Genomic DNA, 12319 nt, shown 5'->3' on the forward strand with positions numbered 1-12319 from the left:
CGGGGCTCTTCCTTCCTCGCCAGAGGTAAGGGTAGGGGGAAAAAACTGCCTGCTACGGCTAGTTCCCAGGAGCAGAAGTCCTCCCCGGTTTCTACTAAATCCACAGCATGACGCTGGGGCTCCACTGAGGGAGTCCGCCCCGGTGGGGGCACATCTTCGACTCTTCAGCCACGTCTGGGTTCAGTCAGACGTGGATCCTTGGGCAATGGAAATTGTATCCCAAGGCTACAAGCTGGAATTCTAAGACGTGCCTCCTCGACGGTTTTTCAAATCGGCTTTGCCAGCTTCTTCCCCAGAAAGTGAGATAGTTTTAGCTGCAATTCAAAAACTGCGTCAACAGCAAGTGGTTGTCGAGGATCCCCTAGTTCAACAGGGGAAGGGGTACTATTCAACCCTATTTGTGGTCCTGAAACCGGATGGTTCGGTCAGACCCTTTCTAAATTTAAAATCCCTAAACCTGTACTTAAAAAAGTTCAAATTCAAGATGGAATCGCTCAGGGCGGTTATCTCCAGCTTGGAAGGGGGGGGGACTTTATGGTGTCTCTAGACATAAAGGATGCATACCTTCATGTCCCCATATATCCCACTCATCAGGCGTACCTGAGATTCGCTGTACAGGACTGTCATTACCAGTTTCAGACGTTGCCGTCTGGGCTTTCCACGGCCCCGAGGATTTTCACCAAGGTAATGGCGGAAAAGATGGTGCTCCTGCGCCGGCAGGGAGTCACAATTATCCCGTACTTGGACGATCTCCTGATAAAAGCGAGGTCGAGAGATCAGTTGCTGAAAAGCGTGTCACTCTCCCTGAGTGTGCTGCAGCAACATGGCTGGATGCTAAATCTTCCAAAGTCGCAGTTGGTTCCAACGACTCGGCTATCTTTCTTGGGCATGATTCTGGACACGGAACAAGAGAGGGTTCTTCTCCCAATGGAAAAAGCCCAGGAACTCCAGAACATGGTCAGAGACCTGTTAAAACCGAAAAGAGTGTCAGTCCATCAATGCACTCGAGTTCTGGGGAAAATGGTGGCGACCTACGAGGCCATCCCCTTCGGCAGGTTTCATGCGAGGACGTTTCAGTGGGACCTTCTGGACAAGTGGTCCGGGTCCCTTCTTCAAATTCATCAGAGAATAAGCCTGTCCCCCAGGGCCAGGGTGTCTCTCCTGTGGTGGCTGCAGAGTGCTCACCTTCTAGAGGGTCGCAGGTTCGGCATTCAAGACTGGGTTCTGGTGACCACGGACGCGAGCCTCCGAGGATTTGGAGCAGTCACACAAGGAAGAAACTTTCAGGGGATATGGTCAAGCCAGGAGGCTTGTCTACACATCAATGTACTGGAATTGAGGGCCATATACAACGGCCTACGCCAAGTGGAGGATCTTCTTCGCGAGCTACCAGTTCTGATTCAGTCAGACAACGTCACAGCCGTGGCTCATGTAAACCGCCAAGGCGGGACAAGGAGCAGAGTGGCAATGGCAGAAGCCACCAGGATTCTTCGCTGGGCGGAAAATCACGTAAGCGCTCTGTCAGCTGTCTTCATTCCAGGTGTGGACAACTGGGAAACAGACTTCCTCAGCAGACACGATCTCCATCCAGGAGAGTGGGGACTTCATCAAGAAGTTTTTGCTAGAGATGAGCGGGTTCGGTTCCTCGGAATCCGAACCCGCCCGAACTTCATGTTTTTTTTCACGGGTCCGAGCGACTCGGATCTTCCCGCCTTGCTCGGTTAACCCGAGCGCGCCCGAACGTCATCATGACGCTGTCGGATTCTCGCGAGACTCGGATTCTATGTAAGGAGCCGCGCGTCGCCGCCATTTTCACACGTGCATTGAGATTGATAGGGAGAGGACGTGGCTGGCGTCCTCTCCATTTAGATTAGAAGAGAGAGAGTGAGATTGATTTGAGACAGAGACACTTGATTTACTGGAGCTTAGGAGTACTGTAGAGAGTGCAGAGTTTAGTAGTGACTGACCACAGTGACCACCAGACAGTGCAGTTTTATTTAATATAATCCGTTCTCTGCCTGAAAAAAACGATACACAGTGACTCAGTCACATACCATATCTGTGTGCACTGCTCAGCCCAGTGTGCTGCATCATCTATGTATATATCTGACTGTGCTCACACAGCTTATAATTGTGGGGGAGACTGGGGAGCAGTGCCAGTTATAGGTTATAGCAGGAGCCAGGAGTACATATTATTAAAATTAAACAGTGCACACTTTTGCTGCAGGAGTGCCACTGCCAGTGTGACTGACCAGTGACCTGACCACACTGACCACCAGTATAGTTAGTAGTATACTATATTGTGATTGCCTGAAAAAGTTAAACACTCGTCGTGTGACTTGTGGTGGTTTTTTTTTTATTCTATAAAAAACTCATTCTGCTGACAGACAGTGTCCAGCAGGTCCGTCATTATATAATATATACCTGTCCGGCTGCAGTAGTGATATATATATATTTTTTATATCATTATTTATCATCCAGTCGCAGCAGACACAGTACGGTAGTTCACGGCTGTAGCTACCTCTGTGTCGGCACTCGGCAGTCCATCCATAATTGTATACCACCTACCCGTGGTTTTTTTTTCTTTCTTCTTTATACATACATACTACATCTCTTTATCAACCAGTCTATATTAGCAGCAGACACAGTACAGTAGTCCACGGCTGTAGCTACCTCTGTGTCGGCACTCGGCAGTCCATCCATAATTGTATACCACCTACCCGTGTTTTTTTTTTCTTTCTTCTTTATACATACATACTACATCTCTTTATCAACCAGTCTATATTAGCAGCAGACACAGTACAGTACGGTAGTCCACGGCTGTAGCTACCTCTGTGTCGGCACTCGGCAGTCCGTCCATAATTGTATACCACCTACCCGTGGTTTTTTTTTCTTTCTTCTTTATACATACATACTACATCTCTTTATCAACCAGTCTATATTAGCAGCAGACACAGTACAGTACGGTAGTCCACGGCTGTAGCTACCTCTGTGTCGGCACTCGGCAGTCCGTCCATAATTGTATACCACCTACCCGTGGTTTTTTTTTCTTTCTTCTTTATACATACATACTACATCTCTTTATCAACCAGTCTATATTAGCAGCAGACACAGTACAGTAGTCCACGGCTGTAGCTACCTCTGTGTCGGCACTCGGCAGTCCATCCATAATTGTATACCACCTACCCGTGGTTTTTTTTTCTTTCTTCTTTATACATACATACTACATCTCTTTATCAACCAGTCTATATTAGCAGCAGACACAGTACAGTACGGTAGTCCATGGCTGTAGCTACCTCTGTGTCGGCACTCGGCAGTCCGTCCATAATTGTATACCACCTACCCGTGGTTTTTTTTTCTTTCTTCTTTATACATACATACTACATCTCTTTATCAACCAGTCTATATTAGCAGCAGACACAGTACAGTAGTCCACGGCTGTAGCTACCTCTGTGTCGGCACTCGGCAGTCCATCCATAATTGTATACCACCTACCCGTGGTTTTTTTTTCTTTCTTCTTTATACATACATACTACATCTCTTTATCAACCAGTCTATATTAGCAGCAGACACAGTACAGTACGGTAGTCCATGGCTGTAGCTACCTCTGTGTCGGCACTCGGCAGTCCGTCCATAATTGTATACCACCTACCCGTGGTTTTTTTTTTCTTTCTTCTTTATACATACTACATCTCATTATCATCCAGTCTATATTAGCAGCAGACACAGTACAGTACGGTAGTCCACGGCTGTAGCTACCTCTGTGTCGGCACTCGGCAGTCCGTCCATAATTGTATACCACCTACCCGTGGTTTTTTCTTTCTTTCTTCTTTATACATACTACATCTCATTATCAACCAGTCTATATTAGCAGCAGACACAGTACGGTAGTCCACGGCTGTAGCTACCTCTGTGTCGGCACTCGGCAGTCCGTCCATAATTGTATACCACCTACCCGTGGTTTTTTTTTTCTTTCTTCTTTATACATACTACATCTCATTATCAACCAGTCTATATTAGCAGCAGACACAGTACGGTAGTCCGCGGCTGTAGCTACCTCTGTGTCGGCACTCGGCAGTCCATCCATAATTGTATACCACCTACCCGTGGTTTTTTTTTCTTTCTTCTTTATACATACATACTACATCTCATTATCATCCAGTCTATATTAGCAGCAGACACAGTACAGTACAATAGTCCACGGCTGTAGCTACCTCTGTGTCGGCACTCGGCAGTCCATCCATAATTGTATACTAGTATCCATCCATCTCCATTGTTTACCTGAGGTGCCTTTTAGTTGTGCCTATTAAAATATGGAGAACAAAAATGTTGAGGTTCCAAAATTAGGGAAAGATCAAGATCCACTTCCACCTCGTGCTGAAGCTGCTGCCACTAGTCATGGCCGAGACGATGAAATGCCAGCAACGTCGTCTGCCAAGGCCGATGCCCAATGTCATAGTACAGAGCATGTCAAATCCAAAACACCAAATATCAGTAAAAAAAGGACTCCAAAACCTAAAATAAAATTGTCGGAGGAGAAGCGTAAACTTGCCAATATGCCATTTACCACACGGAGTGGCAAGGAACGGCTGAGGCCCTGGCCTATGTTCATGGCTAGTGGTTCAGCTTCACATGAGGATGGAAGCACTCAGCCTCTCGCTAGAAAACTGAAAAGACTCAAGCTGGCAAAAGCACCGCAAAGAACTGTGCGTTCTTCGAAATCCCAAATCCACAAGGAGAGTCCAATTGTGTCGGTTGCGATGCCTGACCTTCCCAACACTGGACGTGAAGAGCATGCGCCTTCCACCATTTGCACGCCCCCTGCAAGTGCTGGAAGGAGCACCCGCAGTCCAGTTCCTGATAGTCAGATTGAAGATGTCAGTGTTGAAGTACACCAGGATGAGGAGGATATGGGTGTTGCTGGCGCTGGGGAGGAAATTGACCAGGAGGATTCTGATGGTGAGGTGGTTTGTTTAAGTCAGGCACCCGGGGAGACACCTGTTGTCCTTGGGAGGAATATGGCCGTTGACATGCCTGGTGAAAATACCAAAAAAAATCAGCTCTTCGGTGTGGAAGTATTTCACCAGAAATGCGGACAACATTTGTCAAGCCGTGTGTTCCCTTTGTCAAGCTGTAATAAGTAGGGGTAAGGACGTTAACCACCTCGGAACATCCTCCCTTATACGTCACCTGCAGCGCATTCATAATAAGTCAGTGACAAGTTCAAAAACTTTGGGCGACAGCGGAAGCAGTCCACTGACCAGTAAATCCCTTCCTCTTGTAACCAAGCTCATGCAAACCACCCCACCAACTCCCTCAGTGTCAATTTCCTCCTTCCCCAGGAATGCCAATAGTCCTGCAGGCCATGTCACTGGCAATTCTGATGAGTCCTCTCCTGCCTGGGATTCCTCCGATGCATCCTTGCGTGTAACGCCTACTGCTGCTGGCGCTGCTGTTGTTGCTGCTGGGAGTCGATGGTCATCCCAGAGGGGAAGTCGTAAGCCCACTTGTACTACTTCCAGTAAGCAATTGACTGTCCAACAGTCCTTTGCGAGGAAGATGAAATATCACAGCAGTCATCCTGCTGCAAAGCGGATAACTGAGGCCTTGACAACTATGTTGGTGTTAGACGTGCGTCCGGTATCCGCCGTTAGTTCACAGGGAACTAGACAATTTATTGAGGCAGTGTGCCCCCGTTACCAAATACCATCTAGGTTCCACTTCTGTAGGCAGGCGATACCGAGAATGTACACGGACGTCAGAAAAAGACTCACCAGTGTCCTAAAAAATGCAGTTGTACCCAATGTCCACTTAACCACGGACATGTGGACAAGTGGAGCAGGGCAGGGTCAGGACTATTTGACTGTGACAGCCCACTGGGTAGATGTATGGACTCCCGCCGCAAGAACAGCAGCGGCGGCACCAGTAGCAGCATCTCGCAAACGCCAACTCTTTCCTAGGCAGGCTACGCTTTGTATCACCGCTTTCCAGAATACGCACACAGCTAAAAACCTCTTACGGCAACTGAGGAAGATCATCGCAGAATGGCTTACCCCAATTGGACTCTCCTGTGGATTTGTGGCATCGGACAACGCCAGCAATATTGTGTGTGCATTAAATATGGGCAAATTCCAGCACGTCCCATGTTTTGCACATACCTTGAATTTGGTGGTGCAGAATTTTTTAAAAAACGACAGGGGCGTGCAAGAGATGCTGTCGGTGGCCAGAAGAATTGCGGGACACTTTCGGCGTACAGGCACCACGTACAGAAGACTGGAGCACCACCAAAAACTACTGAACCTGCCCTGCCATCATCTGAAGCAAGAAGTGGTAACGAGGTGGAATTCAACCCTCTATATGCTTCAGAGGTTGGAGGAGCAGCAAAAGGCCATTCAAGCCTATACAATTGAGCACGATATAGGAGGTGGAATGCACCTGTCTCAAGTGCAGTGGAGAATGATTTCAACGTTGTGCAAGGTTCTGATGCCCTTTGAACTTGCCACACGTGAAGTCAGTTCAGACACTGCCAGCCTGAGTCAGGTCATTCCCCTCATCAGGCTTTTGCAGAAGAAGCTGGAGACATTGAAGGAGGAGCTAACACGGAGCGATTCCGCTAGGCATGTGGGACTTGTGGATGGAGCCCTTAATTCGCTTAACAAGGATTCACGGGTGGTCAATCTGTTGAAATCAGAGCACTACATTTTGGCCACCGTGCTCGATCCTAGATTTAAAACCTACCTTGGATCTCTCTTTCCGGCAGACACAAGTCTGCTGGGGTTGAAAGACCTGCTGGTGAGAAAATTGTCAAGTCAAGCGGAACGCGACCTGTCAACATCTCCTCCTTCACATTCTCCCGCAACTGGGGGTGCGAGGAAAAGGCTCAGAATTCCGAGCCCACCCGCTGGCGGTGATGCAGGGCAGTCTGGAGCGACTGCTGATGCTGACATCTGGTCCGGACTGAAGGACCTGACAACGATTACGGACATGTCGTCTACTGTCACTGCATATGATTCTCTCAACATTGAAAGAATGGTGGAGGATTATATGAGTGACCGCATCCAAGTAGGCACGTCACACAATCCGTACTTATACTGGCAGGAAAAAGAGGCAATTTGGAGGCTCTTGCACAAACTGGATTTATTCTACCTAAGTTGCCCTCCCGCAAGTGTGTACTCCGAAAGAGTGTTTAGTGCCGCCGCTCACCTTGTCAGCAATCGGCGTACGAGGTTACATCCAGAAAATGTGGAGAAGATGATGTTCATTAAAATGAATTATAATCAATTCCTCCGCGGAGACATTGACCAGCAGCAATTGCCTCCACAAAGTACACAGGGAGCTGAGATGGTGGATTCCAGTGGGGACGAATTGATAATCTGTGAGGAGGGGGATGTACACGGTGATATATCGGAGGATGATGATGAGGTGGACATCTTGCCTCTGTAGAGCCAGTTTGTGCAAGGAGAGATTAATTGCTTCTTTTTTGGGGGGGGTCCAAACCAACCCGTCATATCAGTCACAGTCGTGTGGCAGACCCTGTCACTGAAATGATGGGTTGGTTAAAGTGTGCATGTCCTGTTTATACAACATAAAAGTGGGTGGGAGGGCCCAAGGACAATTCCATCTTGCACCTCTTTTTTCTTTTCTTTTTCTTTGCGTCATGTGCTGTTTGGGGAGGGTTTTTTGGAAGGGCCATCCTGCGTGACACTGCAGTGCCACTCCTAGATGGGCCCGGTGTTTGTGTCGGCCACTAGGGTCGCTTATCTTACTCACACAGTCAGCTACCTCATTGCGCCTCTTTTTTTCTTTGCGTCATGTGCTGTTTGGGGAGGGTTTTTTGGAAGGGCCATCCTGCGTGACACTGCAGTGCCACTCCTAGATGGGCCCGGTGTTTGTGTCGGCCACTAGGGTCGCTTATCTTACTCACACAGTCAGCTACCTCATTGCGCCTTTTTTTCTTTGCGTCATGTGCTGTTTGGGGAGGGTTTTTTGGAAGGGCCATCCTGCGTGACACTGCAGTGCCACTCCTAGATGGGCCCGGTGTTTGTGTCGGCCACTAGGGTCGCTTATCTTACTCACACAGTCAGCTACCTCATTGCGCCTCTTTTTTTCTTTGCGTCATGTGCTGTTTGGGGAGGGTTTTTTGGAAGGGACATCCTGCGTGACACTGCAGTGCCACTTCTAGATGGGCCAGGTGTTTGTGTCGGCCACTAGGGTCGCTTATCTTACTCACACAGTCAGCTACCTCATTGCGCCTCTTTTTTTCTTTGCGTCATGTGCTGTTTGGGGAGGGTTTTTTGGAAGGGACATCCTGCGTGACACTGCAGTGCCACTCCTAGATGGGCCCGGTGTTTGTGTCGGCCACTAGGGTCGCTTATCTTACTCACACAGCGACCTCGGTGCAAATTTTAGGACTAAAAATAATATTGTGAGGTGTGAGGTATTCAGAATAGACTGAAAATGAGTGTAAATTATGGTTTTTGAGGTTAATAATACTTTGGGATCAAAATGACCCCCAAATTCTATGATTTAAGCTGTTTTTTAGGGTTTTTTGAAAAAAACACCCGAATCCAAAACACACCCTAATCCGACAAAAAAAATTCGGTGAGGTTTTGCCAAAACGCGGTCGAACCCAAAACACGGCCGCGGAACCGAACCCAAAACCAAAACACAAAACCCGAAAAATTTCCGGCGCTCATCTCTAGTTTTTGCAGAGATAACAAGTCGTTGGGGACTTCCTCAAATAGACATGATGGCGTCACGCCTCAACAAGAAGCTTCGGAGGTATTGTGCCAGGTCAAGAGGCCCTCAGGCAGTAGCAGTGGATGCCCTGGTAACACCGTGGGTGCTTCAGTCGGTCTATGTGTTCCCTCCTCTTCCACTCATCTCAAAGATATTGAGAATCATAAGACGAAAAAGAGTGCGGACAATACTCATTGTTCCAGACTGGCCACGAAGGGCCTGGTATTCAGATCTTCAGGAAATGCTCACAGAAGATCCGTGGCCTCTTCCTCTCAGAAAGGACCTGTTGCAACAGGGGCCCTGTGTGTTCCAAGACTTACCGCGGTTACGTTTGACGGCATGGCGGTTGAACACCGAATCCTAGCTGGGAAAGGCATTCCAGAAGAAGTCATCCCTACTCTGATAAAGGCTAGGAAGGAGGTGACGGCGAAACATTATCACCGTATCTGGAGAAAGTATGTATCTTGGTGTGAAGCTAAGAATGCTCCTACGGAAGATTTCCATCTGGCCCGTTTTCTCCACTTTCTGCAGACAGGAGTGGATATGGGCCTTAAATTGGGCTCCATTAAGGTACAGATTTCGGCCCTATCGATTTTCTTTCAGAAGGAATTGGCTTCTCTCCCAGAAGTCCAGACTTTTGTAAAGGGAGTGCTGCACATACAGCCTCCTTTTGTGCCTCCAGTGGCACCATGGGACCTTAACGTGGTGTTACAGTTCCTAAAATCTCACTGGTTTGAGCCCCTTCAAACAGTGGAATTCAAATTTCTCACTTGGAAGGTGGTCATGTTGTTGGCCTTGGCGTCTGCAAGGCGGGTGTCTGAATTGGCGGCTTTGTCTCACAAAAGCCCCTATCTGATTTTCCATGTGGATAGAGCGGAGTTGAGGACTCGTCCTCAATTTTTGCCAAAGGTGGTTTCATCGTTTCATATGAACCAACCTATTGTGGTATCGGTGGCTACGAGTGACTTGGAGGATTCCAAGTCCCTGGATGTAGTCAGGGCCTTAAAAATTTATGTAGCCAGGATGGCTCGGGTTAGGAAAACAGAGGCACTGTTTGTCCTGTATGCAGCCAACAAGGTTGGCGCTCCTGCTTCTAAGCAGACTATTGCTCGCTGAATATGTAACACGATTCAGCAGGCTCATTCTACGGCTGGATTGCCGTTACCAAATTCGGTAAAGGCACATTCCACTAGGAAGGTGGGCTCTTCTTGGGCGGCTGCCCGAGGCGTCTCGACATTACAGCTTTGCCGAGCAGCGACTTGGTCGGGTTCAAACACTTTTGCAAAATTCTACAAGTTTGATACCCTGGCTGTTGAGGACCTCATGTTTGCTCAATCGGTGCTGCAGAGTCATCCGCTCTCTCTCGCCCGGTCTGTAGCTTTGGTATAATCCCCATGGTTTTTACGTAGTCCCCAGCATCCTCTAGGACGTAAGAGAAAATAAGATTTTAAACCTACCGGTAAATCTTTTTCTCCTAGTCCGTAGAGGATGCTGGGCGCCCGTCCCAGTGCGGACATATTTCTGCAAGACTTGTATATGGTTATTGCTTACATAAGGGTTATGTTCCAGTTTTGATCAGTCTCGGGCTGATGCTGTTTTGTTTCATACTGTTAACAGGTTAGAATATTCCATGTTATACGGTGTGGATAGTGTGGGCTGGTATGAATCTTGCCCTTAGATTAACAAAATATTTTTCTCTAACTGAGGTCTGGAGGAGGGGCATAGAGGGAGGAGCCAGTGCAAACCCATTCTAAAGTTCTTTATAGTGCCCATGTCTCCTGTGGAGCCCGTCTATACCCCATGGTCCTTACGGAGTCCCCAGCATCCTCTACAGACTAGGAGAAAAAGATTTACCGGTAAGTTAAAAATCTTATTTTTCTAGCGCAGTTTAAATATTATTTCACACACCTGTCTCTATAAGGTCCCACACTTGACAGTGCATGTCTGAGCACAAACCAAACATGAAGTCAAATAAATTGTCTGTAGACCTCTGAGACAGGATTGTCTTGAGGCGCAAATCTGGGGAAGGGTACAGAAAAATATCTGCTGCTTTGAAGGTGCCAATGAGCACAGTGAGCAATGAGCATTATCGGTAAATGGAAGAAGTTCAGAACCACCAGGACTCTTCCTAGAGCTGGCTGTCTGTCTAAACTGAGCGATCGGGGCAGAAGGGCCCTAGTCAGGGAGGTGACCAAGAACCCTCTGTCAGAGCTACAGCATTCCTCTGTGGAGAGAGGAGAACCTTCCAGAAGGACAACCATCTCTGCAGCAATCCACCAATCAGGCCTGTATGGTAGAGTGGCCAGACAGAAGCCACTCCTTAGTAGAGATATGCAGCGGGCATTTTTCGGGTTTTGTGTTTTGGTTTTGGATTCGGTTCCGCGGTTGTGTTTTGGATTCGGACACGTTTTGGCAAAACCTCCCTTAAGAATTTTTGTCGGATTCGGGTGCGTTTTGGATTCAGGTTTTTAAAATAAAACAACCCTCAAAAACAACTTCAATCATAGAATTTGGGGGTAATTTTGATCAATAACCTCAATAACCATAATTTCCACTCATTTCCAGTCTATTCTGAACACCTCACACGTCACAATATTATTTTTAGTCCTAAAATTTGCACCAAGGTTGCTGGATGACTAAGCTAAGCGACCCAAGTGGGCGGCACAAACACCTGGCCCATCTAGGATTGGCACTGCAGTGTCAGACAGGATGGCACTTAAAAAAATAGTCCCCAAACAGCACATGATGCAAAGATAAATTTAAAAAAAGAGGTGCAAGATGGAATTGTCCTTGGGCCCTCTCACCCACCCTTATGTTGTATAAACAGGACACGCACACTTTAACAAACCCATCATTTCAGCGACAGGGTCTGTCACGCGACTATGGCTGAAATGACTGGTTGGTTTGGGCCCCCACCAAAAAAGAAGCAATCAATCTCTCCTTGCACAGACTGGCTCTACAGAGGCAAGATGTCCACCTCCTCCTCATCGTCCGATTCCTCACCCCTTTCACTGTGTACATCCCCCTCCTCACAGAGTATTAATTCGTTTCCACTGAAATCCACCATCACAGGTCCCTGTGTACTTTCTGGAGGCAAATTGCTGGTAAATGTCTCCACGGAGGAATTGATTATAATTCATTTTGATGAACATCATCTTCTTCACATTTTGTGAAAGTAACCTACTACGCCGATCGCTGACAAGGTTACCAGCTGCACTAAACACTCTTTCGGAGTACACACTAGAGGGGGGGCAACTTAGGTAAAATAAAACCAGTTTGTGCAAGGGTCTCCAAATTGCCTCTTTTTCCTGCCAGTATACGTACGGACTGTCTGACATGCCTACTTGGATGCTGTCACTCATATAATCCTCCACCATTCTTTCAATGGTGACAGAATCATATGAAGTGACAGTAGACGACATGTCAGTAATCGTTGGCAGGTCCTTCAGTCCGGACCAGATGTCAGTTTTCGCTCCTGACTGCCCTGCATCACCACCAGCAGGTGGTTTTGGATATTTTATCCTTTTCCTGGCAGCTTCAGTGGCGGTAGAAAATGAAGGAGGAGCTGTTGGCGGGTCAT

This window comes from Pseudophryne corroboree, chromosome 4, assembly GCF_028390025.1.
Source record: "Pseudophryne corroboree isolate aPseCor3 chromosome 4, aPseCor3.hap2, whole genome shotgun sequence".
Lineage (NCBI taxonomy): Eukaryota > Metazoa > Chordata > Amphibia > Anura > Myobatrachidae > Pseudophryne > Pseudophryne corroboree.